General features: G+C 36.7%; 1 pseudogene; it reads right to left on the reverse strand.

Moving 5' to 3' along the window:
• Window positions 1–11062: 11062 nt before the first annotated feature.
• Window positions 11063–11341, reverse strand: LOC136406001 (small nuclear ribonucleoprotein E-like; annotated as a pseudogene).
• Between the last annotated feature and the right edge of the window lie 227 nt (window positions 11342–11568).

Here is an 11568-nt window from a genome sequence, read left to right on the forward strand (position 1 = left end):
TGGTAAAAGGTCAATGCAAACCTCACCCTGAGGTAAAAAAGCACAGTGTTCATAATATCATATTTTTTAAAGTTCCATTGTTATTATACAGGCTTAAGCTAATTTAAAAATCTTAGACAAGGTAAGGGAAAGAATATTATGTCTTCATTTAAGAAAGAGATAATGAGTGAACCTGATGCAAGCTAATAATGATTGTGCATTTAGAATGTATCAGGGCCATGATGATAAACACTCCAATCATCTCATTTGATTCTTAAACAAATCCCCTACGATGGGTAATATCCTCTTCATTTCATAGATGCAACAGCTGAGTCTCAGAGGTCAAACGAATGACTTTGCCAGGTTCATCAAGCCAGTAAGTGGTGGGTATAGCTTGACTCCCAGCCTGTTCACCCCAAAATCCATGACTTTTGCCATTATACACACAGAAAAATGTTAAGAGCTGAAATTATAGCCCAATTCTTGAAGTTGTATATGTATATATTTTTGAATATACTGATTAATAAGGTATTCTAAGAAGAGTTAACACATATATAAATAACCAATTTGTAAATTATAATGTATCAAAATACCCACTTACTAATATAGCCATAAAAAATAAAACAAAATTTCATCTTTAATGATGCAGAACATTTAGAGTATATTGTTTTTTCCTGAGTATCATTATTATTACATTTTTAAAGAATGGAATTAAGCATGGAAGTCTTTTATTATTTTTTTAAAGGCAGAGGTGTTATAAAAGCACACAGTATTGCTGCTTTGTGGCTTCTGCAGTCTTAAAGATGCTAATTATTATTAAAACTTATCACTGTCCATAATGAGACACTAATTATAACATGAGTATCCAAGTCAGATAGTGAATAACAACTTCAGAGTTGTTTAATATAGATGCAAGTTAACAGAAATTTGTGGTGTGTTTGTAAATTTTAAAGTTAGGTTAAATCAGAACAAAATAGGAAGGCCCAATATTCTAAGGATTGGCAGATATAATGCTGAATTTGGTGAGTTCCGTGATATTAGCATAATGAGTGTGGCCCAAATGGATGACAAATCTTGTCTAAAATGAGAGTTCTTGATTACATAATCTATGCAGACCACTTTTTAGTGATTGTTTTTACCAGTGGAAAAACAAAAGCAACTCGAGTTTGAAAGACTGAACATTTTGATGAGAAATCCTCCCTAGGAAGGTTTAATAAATCTGAGATTTGATCTGATAATCCAGGCGAAAAAATCAAGATAAAACCTTCTGTCATATTTATAAATTTGATTATTGTAGTTCTATAATATGCCAGTACAATTGCCCATGGGATTTGAAAATCTACCAATGAAGGCACATTACTGTAGAGCAAACTACTATGTATCTCAATCTCTTTTTTGAAAAGGCAAATATACCTGCTTCTCATTACTCCCTTGTTCTTCAATCCATTCCCTTCACATGTATACTGTTTATGGTTTTATTCTGCCATTCACACACACACACACACACACACACACACAAATAAAGGGGGGAATTTTTTTCAATTTACAACAATATGATGAAATACACAGGCTATTTTATCAGGTTTCTTCAAGCTATAAAATTCTAAGAATAAATATTAATTAAAAGAAAGTTTTAACTGTCAGTAATGAGGAAGGTAACATAATTTGCTTATAGTTGTACATATTGCTAATTTATTATATTCACTGATACAAACATTTCAAATCCTCTGAAGGGAGTTATAGATCAATGGCCCAGGAAAACACTGAATAGCATTACTCTCTTCTCTGTGTACAGCTTTCCTGACTGCATCATAGGTTCAGCCATTCACTTTAAAGAAAAAGTTTGTGAAACAAAAATATAAGGGATTTTTTTTCTCAGTGGTTAGAACAGTGGCCTAATGAGGCTTGTTGACCATAGTTGGCTCTTGTGTGAGTCAGTTAGTGTACTCTATTGTATGGTCAGGTTTTACCCCTCAACCCAAACATCTTACCCATGAAATGTTTGTTTTCAGCTCCTAAATGGCAACCCTTGAAACTATTTTTTTAAACTTATATTGGCTTAAACGTTGTAAGTAGGTTCAAGTTGACATTTTCTATTATTTTCTTTCTTTCTTTTTCTGCTGTCACTAGGCAGAGTCACAAACAAAGATGTAAAGATCTACATTTGGGATTCAGCATATTATTTGTAGAGCAGATGTTTTATCTACAACTTACACATTCACACACACACATGCACACATACACACAAACACAAACCTGAATTGTCCAGTACATGAATGTACTGTACTCTGATGATTAAAAAAAAATGTAATATTTTAAAGTAATCATATTAATAGCTTATATTTGTAAATTTGTGCAGCATTAAAAATAATAAAAAACAAATTAATTTTTTCACATCTCATATTAGAACTTGGTGGAGATGATGATGCTAAAAAATCAAAGATGTGATATATTTGAAATTAAAAGATATGTTTATTTTTCTAAATAAATTACAAATGTCATGCATTGTTTCACAAAAGTATTTTTCTGTTTGTTTTAAAACTAATAAAATGGGAGATGTTCTTATTACAGTTTGACAATTTTATAGGTAAGACTGAGTAGATAAAACCTCTAAAGCTCTTTGATTTCTATAAACCTTATGAAGAGAATGCTGTATTTTGAATGATCAGCTATCCTTTATGGAACATTTGTACCACAGGTTTTCTTTTGTTTGTTTTTTTACTCATGTTGTCTTATTTAACCTCATAACAATTCTATAATAAGGGTGGTGCTATTCACACCCTACAGATGAGAAAGAACATGGAGGCCCAGAGAAAATAACATCCAAGGCCACATAGTAAATGCACAGTTGGTCCAGAACCAAAACTCAGGTGGGTTTCATTCATACCCATGTAGAAGTGTGTCTAGAAAATTCTGGCCAACAACTACAGAGGCTAAAAAGAAGGGTTATATTCTGCATGCAGATTTTGAAAAAGTATTGCTGCTATGATAAAAGTTATGTATTGATTTGTATGTACTCACTTACACATGCACACACATATCTAGAAATTAGAGAAAAGTAAAAGGGGAAGAAAAATTACTCATAATTCCATAACCCAAAGACAAGTAACATTTGGTATATTTTCTTACATTATTTTATCTATACATAATTTTTGGAAAGATTTTATTTTAAAAATAACTTTTACTTGTTGCCTGATTGTAAATTAATGAGTAGCCATCATAAAACATTTGAAAAATATAAAAATGTATATAAAAAATTTTAAACCCCTTATAATCTCAAAATATAAAGATAACATAATAATTTGCTCTCTTATCATAGTTGTGGCTGAAAGCACATATCTTGAGACTGAAGCTGAATTTACCTACTCACAGAATTTTTACTTTACAGTCCACAGCATCATTTAGAAACATTGTTTGATTTTTATTTGATTTGTTGATGTTCTATTTTTAAAGAAATTACAAGTATGATTTTTGAAATGTTCTGGTTGTTCTAAATGGGAAGCTACTTTGCTTTTTCACAAAAGGACAAAAATTACTTTTACATACAAAAATCCTCCTTAAAAATGAATAACGATTCTGTTGGAATCTGCCCTTATAACTTTATAGAATGGCTTAATTTTTTTCAAGTGTAACTTGTTTTAAACAGTTTCTCTTACGCACTGGAATCATCTGGAAAGAAAACCACCAACTCCCTGTTTACTAATTGGTTCACACACCTTTAGCTAGAGGGAAAAAGCCTTTGATCAGGCTAAAGCAATAGATGTTGCCTTGTCAGATTAAATAAATAAGGTTGGGAGTTACATAAATTTGGGAGGGCTGCCGAAATGGAGATAAAATTTAATCACACTAAGAAAATTTCTCTCCAAACAAAAGACAAGAAAGTGGTTGCTTGAGAATCTTTACATCACGTGACTTGCCCTGCCCAGAGAGACCTTAAAAAGACTTTAAAACTTAAGAACTTAAAAAGGCTCTGTGTAGACCCTGGCCGGTTGGCTCAGTGGTAGAGCGTCGGCCTGGCGTGCATAAGTCCCGGGTTCGATTCCCGGCCAGGGCACACAGGAGAAGCGCCCATCTGCTTCTCCACCCCTCCCCCTCTCCTTTCTCTCTGTCTCTCTCTTCCCCTCCCGCAGCCGAGGCTCCATTGGAGCAAAGATGGCCTGGGCGCTGGGGATGGCTCCTTGGCCTCTGCCCCAGGCGCTACAGTGACTCTGGTCGCAACAAAGCGACGCCCAGGAGGGGCAGAGCATCGCCCCCTGGTGGGCAGAGCGTCGCCCCCTGGTGGGCGTGCCCGGTGGATCCCGGTCGGGCGCATGTGGGAGTCTGTCTGACTGTCTCTCCCCGTTTCTGGCTACAGAAAAAAAAAAAAAAAAGGCTCTGTGTAGAACCCAGCAAGGTGCCACAACTTTATTACTAAGCTTCCACTTTTCCTAGAAATGTAGTGAGAAACAGACTGGAGAAACCAAACAATAAATAAACTGAATCTTTAAATGTATATTCTTGAGGTTATTACAGCTTTTCATATGTTCCATAGTGTGAAAGCACTACAAAGAAATCTGAAAATATATTGTACATGTATATACTTACTTTTTGCAGATTCACACTTTCTCTGTACCTTGCAATTTCATTTGAGTGGAATGGAGTTTAGAAACATAGAGGAGATCTCTATTCTATTTTATGGCTTAGTTAAGAAAGAAAAATCCCAAAATTTCACAGTATTTTTCTTTTTGTAATTCCTTGGACATAGTGGGTCCATTATGTACATTATGGAAAGAATCTGAAGAAAGTGGAATTCTTATGAAAATCAGTACAACTTTTAGAAACTGGTTGGCAGTATTTACTAAAGCTGAGCATATGACTACTCTGTGAGCCAGGCATTCTGTCAGTATATCAGCTAAAGACACATATATATATGTACACTAATAGACTTGTGCCACATACTGTATTTTCCCATGTATAAGACTCTCCCATGTATAAGACGAACATTAAGTTTGGGGCCCGAAATTGGAAAAAAAAGTGTATTACATGAAGTTATTGAACTCTAGTTTTATTCATTATAAAATTAATAGAACTCTTCATCACTGTCAAAACTCCCATTCATTATCTTGTCCTCATCTGTGTCTGATGACAAATCACTGTCTTCAACAATAAATGCAAAAACAAGTGCAAAAAAGCAGGAAATGCAAGTAAAAAATCTACAACCACTGTATAAGACACACCCAGTTTTTAGACCCCAAATTTTTTAAAACGGGCGCATCTTATACATAGGGAAGTATGGTACTTATAAGCACCCCAGTGAGAACAGCCGAGTGTCCATCTACTGCAAATGTGGAATTAAACTGTGGTTCATCATCCATGAATATGATGTGGCAATAAAAGTGAGCGAAGTACTGCCACATCATAAACAAACCTCACAATTGCAATGTTGAGTGAATAAAGCAGGTCTAAATGATATAAACTGAATGATTCATTACTATAAAGTTCAAAATGAGTGAAATGAATTTATGCTGTAACAAATCAGGATAGTAGTTATTACATTTGGGGAGGTGGGTAGCGTAGTGTCTAGGACAGGGCATTCAAATGGTTAATATTGAGTTGATGATATTTTCTCAGTTGATGGAGGGGGAGGTTACACAAATGTGTCCACTTTGTAAAAATTCATCTGGCTGAAAAAAAAAATGCATGTGGCTGCACCTTTGTGGTATGGGTATTTCTCTGTATGGGTCAACCCCAGTTAAAGAGATTATTTGAAAATGGGATGTAATATTATCATATTTCTAGAGCCCTTTCTATGTAGCCAGAAACAGTGCTGGTGGCCCAGGTAATTGAGAGCTCAGCAGTTTAGTGAGAGCAGGCTGTATAGCAGTCATGCCAATCTCTCCCTCTCTCTGTCTCTCTATTTCTGGGTCTCTGTTTCTGTGTTGACTCTCTTCTGTCTCTGTCTCTCTCTATTTCTCTATGTCTCTCCCACTCTCCTGTCTTTCTTTGTGCTATTCAACATGCCAACTATTAAGCTTGATACAGTATGACTTCAAACAAGTCACTAATACCTTCTGAATCCCTTTTTCTTATTTGGTGAGTGAAGGAGTTAGACAAGATGGTGTCTTCAGGACCCAATCCTAAAACACACCCTGCTGCTCCTGCTCTGCTTGGTGGCCCATTGACATCTTCTCAGCCAGAGATTTGTGCTTGCTCTGTTCTTCTGCACTTCTTGCTTCCCTAGCACCATGCCTTGTACATGGTAGATAATACAAAATATCTGTTCTATAGGCAAAAATTCAGTAAAGAAAAGCTCAAATTACACATTATAGACAGTAGGTAAATATCTCAAAAATTTAAAAAAGTAAAAATAAAGATTATTTCCCAACTTGGGTAAAAGGCACTTTATGCCAACTTCCAAATACAATCCAATAAAGAATTCATCAAGTACAAATGAGAGTAGTTTTGATCCACTCAACTATGCTTGGTGGTAACATGCCTTTTAGATTAAAATGTCAAAAAGTAACTGCCAAAGGATATAAACAAAGACAATAAAGAATCATCTGGGAAGTTTGTATATGCCAATTAAAAATAAGGTTTTAATAATAGAGATTCTGAAGATTGATAAAGAATATTAAAAAGGAGAGCTGGATGATAAGAACTTGTCTTCTTAATTGTTCAGTTGTACTTAATTAATTATTTTTGAGACAGATGGACAGACAGGAATTAAGAGAGATGAGAAGTATCAACTCATAGTTGCGGCACTTTAGTTGTTCATTGATTGCTTCTCATAGGTGCCCTGACTGGGGATGGGTGGGGGGAGACTTCAGCCAAGCCGGAAACCTTGGGCTTCAAGCCAGTGACCATGGGATCATGTCAAACATCTCATGCTCAAACCACAACCCCGTGCTCAAGCTGGCAACCTTGAGTTTTGAACCTGGGACTTCAGCATCCCAGGTCAGTGCTCTACTATTGTACCACCACTGGTCACACTTAATTGTACTTCTTTACTTACAAAGCTGAAAATTTTTATTTCGAAAGATACATTGCTAAACTGCAAAGAACCTCTTTTAGTTTGATATAAATATCCCTTTGAAAACACCACTTTGCTTTGTTATCATTTTTGCAAAAATTTCTTTGCTCATGAAGAACCGATTCAGTCAGGGGTTTGATGTCCTGAGTGGCTGGAAGAATACTGGTTATCTTGCACGGTGCACCCTCCATGACAGATATTGCACACTCTTTCATCGTATACAGATTACCCTAACAAAACTGAGTTCTCACAACTGCCAAACCAGGCTCAGGTGTTGGAGTAGGAATCTTTCAAAGAGCAGCCACTGCAATGGACCAACTGTACCGAAAGCAAAAATGGACAGGGTACAAGAAAGTGGACCGGACAGAGCAAGGTTCCGGTGTCCCATTCAGATGGACTGCAGGCTTTTGTCTAATCTCTGTCCAGCTCTCCCTAGCCTTCACCTCTCACGCACACCTGAGGTGTTATGTTTTCTATTGCAGTGGGTTGGTGTCAGTTCATATTTTGGTCCTGTGTGTTTTTGGTGTTGCTGAGGAAGTCAGAGAAATGCAGAGAATGTTCAATCTATATTTTTTAAAAAGTGTAAATATTAATTTATTTGGTTTCTGACTTTCAGCTTTAAATAAACACTATCAGCCTCTTCTTTATCTTCAACAGCAGTGAAATTCTGATTATGAGTCTCCCCATGCTTATATAATAGGTGCTCACTACATTTTATGTCACCCCTTTCTTCTTCTTCTTCTTCTTCTTCTTCTTCTTCTTCTTCTTCTTCTTCTTCTTCTTCTTCTTCTCACATGTGCCCCAACTGGGATCCACCTGGCAACCTCATCTGGGGACGATGCTCCAGTACCAAGCTATTTTCAGTGCCTGAGGCTAATGTGCTCCAATGGAGCTATCTTCAGTGCCTTGGGCCATGTTTGAACCAATCAAGCCACTGGCTGCGGGAGGGGAAGAGGGAGAGAGGGGGGTTGTAGAAGCAGATGGTTGCTTCTTCTGTGTGCTCTGACCAAGAATTGAACCCGGAAGAGACATCCATATGCTGAGCCATCACTCTATCCACTGAGCCACCAGCCAGACTTGACAATTTCTACTTCCATTTACCTTCCTCAGAGGTAAGAATGAGTTTAAATAAGATGTGAAGGTTTCTAAGTCAGCACTCAATATATCTCCCTCCACCTTTTTCAAATATTATCTGCTGTGGGAAGAAAGGCATGGTGGTGTGTTGAAAACTTCTGGACTTCAGAGTAATAGAACTCCAAATTTCTGTCTGGGTTTCCCTGTTGACAAGCTACGTGGATGTGGGGGAGTTGCCCTTCTTCTCTCTGGGTCTCAGTTTCCCCAGATGTGAAATAAAGTGATGGATAGTGCTCTTTTCAATTTAAAAAATTCACCAGGTACAAAATAACCTGTCTGACATATATTTGTACTTTATTTTTACTTTGGAAAATTAAACATGATTTGTATGCCGCTGAGAAAACTAAAAGTTACATTTTCAACTTATTAGAACTTATTGCTAGGGAGAGGATGGTAAGTAAGACATTTCCATTTCCAGTGACAGGTACCTAGTATTTTAAAGTCTTCCATTTCATTATTCACTTTAATGTTTTCACTAAAACACTTGTGGTTTTCAAACACAGGAAAGAAAACAAGGTAACCTGTGGTTATAATTTCCACTAGAAAATAGAAAAAGTGCAGCTCAGAAAGAGCATTGTAGGGAGTTCCTTTAAACATGAAAACGCATGTTAGAAGCGTTTTTCTTGAGAAGAACACTGTTAATTGTTACAGTTTCAAAAGTTGTTGGGAAGTAAGGCCTGAATGCATCTGTTGTCACAACTAGGATAGCGTTGTGGTTGCACAACTGTGGAGGCTTCAGTGTCTTGAATATATTCTGTCCTCCAAGTGTGTTTTCAAACAGCCACTGTTTTCTGCTTTTAATTCAATTTCTGGGAAATTTGCAGAAAATATTTTTCTGGGTTACTCTTCTCATTTCCAAAGTAGCTCTAAGTGTCCCCTATCAGATCTTATCTTGAAGCAGTTGGCCTGCTCAAAATAGCTCTTCCTCTAGATTTCACCTTTACAGTTATTTTCTTTCTTTTCTTTCTTTTATTCAGTGAGAGAAGGGGAGGCAGAGACAGACTCCTGCATGCACCCTGACCAGGATCCACCTGGAAAGCCCACTAGGGGGCGATGCTCTGCCCATCTGAGGTGTTGCTCTGTTGCTCAGCAACTGAGCTCTTAGCATCTGAGGTGGAGGTCATGGAGCCATCCTCAGCGCCTGGGGCCAACTCACTTCAATCGAAGGGAAGAAAGAGAGAGAGACAGAGAGAGAAGTGAGAGGGGGAGGGGGAAGGGGAGAGGTGGAGAAGCAGATGTGCACTTCTCCTGTGTGCCCTGAGTGGGAAATGAGACTGGGACTTCCACACACTGGGCCGATGCTCTACCACTGAGCGAACCAGCCAGGGCCTGCAGTTATTTTCAATGTTCTGTCATTGACTCTGATGAGTTGAATTGACTCAACATCTGAAATTAATATTTCAATAAATATTTAGAAAACATCAACTAAATTCATGCCAGCACATCAATTTTACAGTGAATCAGAATGAAATGCACCCCTCCATCCTTGGGATTTTTAAAATACAACTATCTAAAACTATTAAAGATGTGGAGTTTTATGTAAGTTCTCTATTCACAAGACACAGTTATTTTAACTTTGGCGGTCCTCTTTCAGATGGCTGGGTTATGTAGTAGTGAGAAAAACCACTCGACTCAATTTATCACATTGGTTCAAGAAGCCATCTGCTCAAGCTGCCAGAGAAAAATGCACAAGAGAAAGAATACACAGTAGTTTAAATTTTTTCTTCCAGTTGCTTACTGATCACCATCAAATAAGAGTATGATAAATAAATGAAAATATTTAGTACATAAAAAGAAACAGATACAAGTGCTTTTCAAATGTGGATTCAAATTTAGAGGGAACAGCAACATATGTATAACAAGAAGCAGAGTGAGCTGTTCTACATCTGTCAAGCTCTTATCTGCCACAGAGATGTTATCAGTGGGTACGTGTTTATACACCAGCACAGATGTATATGATAAAACATGCATTTGTATCCTTGTAACTGGTGCTCCTGCTTCCGCTCTTAGTTCACTACAGCTGGTCTTCATGTCACATGTGTCACGTCCCTGCCCCAGCCTTTCAGGGACTCCCTTCTCACTGAAGATCTGCTTCAGTTCCCTCTGACTCACCTTCCTTACCAGAGCTAGCCACACAGAGCTCATCATTCTCCTGAACTCGCCAGACAAACCTCAGTTCAACATCTGCACAGGGTCACCTTTTGGATCTTGGTATGAACATCAATTTCTCATCCATGATCACTCTATTTAAAACTGCAGCTGCCAAGACCCCACCCATGCACACTGTTTCCTATGTGTCTCCCTTCTCGATGCCCCTCTCTATCCCCCTTCCCAGTTTGTTTCTGCTTTCTGGAACATAAGCTCCATGTGAGCAGGGATATTTTTTCTGTTTGATTATCTATGGATTCCCAACAACTTCACACACAGTAGTCCTTCAAACAATATTTATTAAGTGGGTGAATTAATTAAAGGCAACCTATCACAATATATTTATATTTACATATATGATATACATTCACTTATATATTTATGTAAACTTATTGAATAGCTGTAGATTTAATGTCTTTTTATATCATATGAAGTAGTTAATATATTTACAAGTAAAAACAAGTAGCAACTGCTTTATTTTTATTTATTTACTTTTTTCTTCAACTTTATTGAGGTGTAGTTGACAATTTAAATTGTATACATTTAAAATATACAGCATAATGATTTGATATATGTGTATAATACAATATTGTTAACTGTAGACACATTGCTGTATATTAGATCTTTTTTTTAGTTAACAAAAACCATCCTAGAGCATTATTGTCATCTGACAATGACATAAGAATAATCAAAACAACTGGAATAAATGTTTATGAACTATACTCCCAACAAAGGACACTTAAAAGATAAACTGTATTGCTGTTCAACAGTTTCTCACTTCATTAGTCATAGCTAGTTGGGGACACTTTGGAACAGAGTAATATTATCTCTTTTTAACACGATCTTACCTAGTTGTTTTCTTAACTTTGTTTTTAGAATGAATCATTTCTGTATGATCTAATACAAAGTTCATATACTTATCAAAACCAATAGTGCAGACATCTATCTGCATATTCACTTGCTCATAAAACTACACCTGAATCCAAGATCTATTTTGCAAGTATCTGAACATGAGATTGATGGTCTGCATCATCACCTTTGCGCTTTTTGACCCTGGCCATGGAATGCCATGGTAGAAGCTGACAAATACCACACTAAACTGTACGCCACCTCAAAAAGCTACTTCTGGTATCTAGATCTTGAATAGCTGTATTTACCTATTCCTTCCACATCATAAGAAGTATTTAATACAGTCACAAATAAAAACAAAGAACAAATTCTTTACTTTACATGGAACACCTTTTCTCGGGAAATTGGAATTAAATGAATTCCATAAAAATCAGTAATAAGTCAATGAA

The sequence above is a fragment of the Saccopteryx leptura genome, chromosome 5 (genome assembly GCF_036850995.1).
Source record: "Saccopteryx leptura isolate mSacLep1 chromosome 5, mSacLep1_pri_phased_curated, whole genome shotgun sequence".
Lineage (NCBI taxonomy): Eukaryota > Metazoa > Chordata > Mammalia > Chiroptera > Emballonuridae > Saccopteryx > Saccopteryx leptura.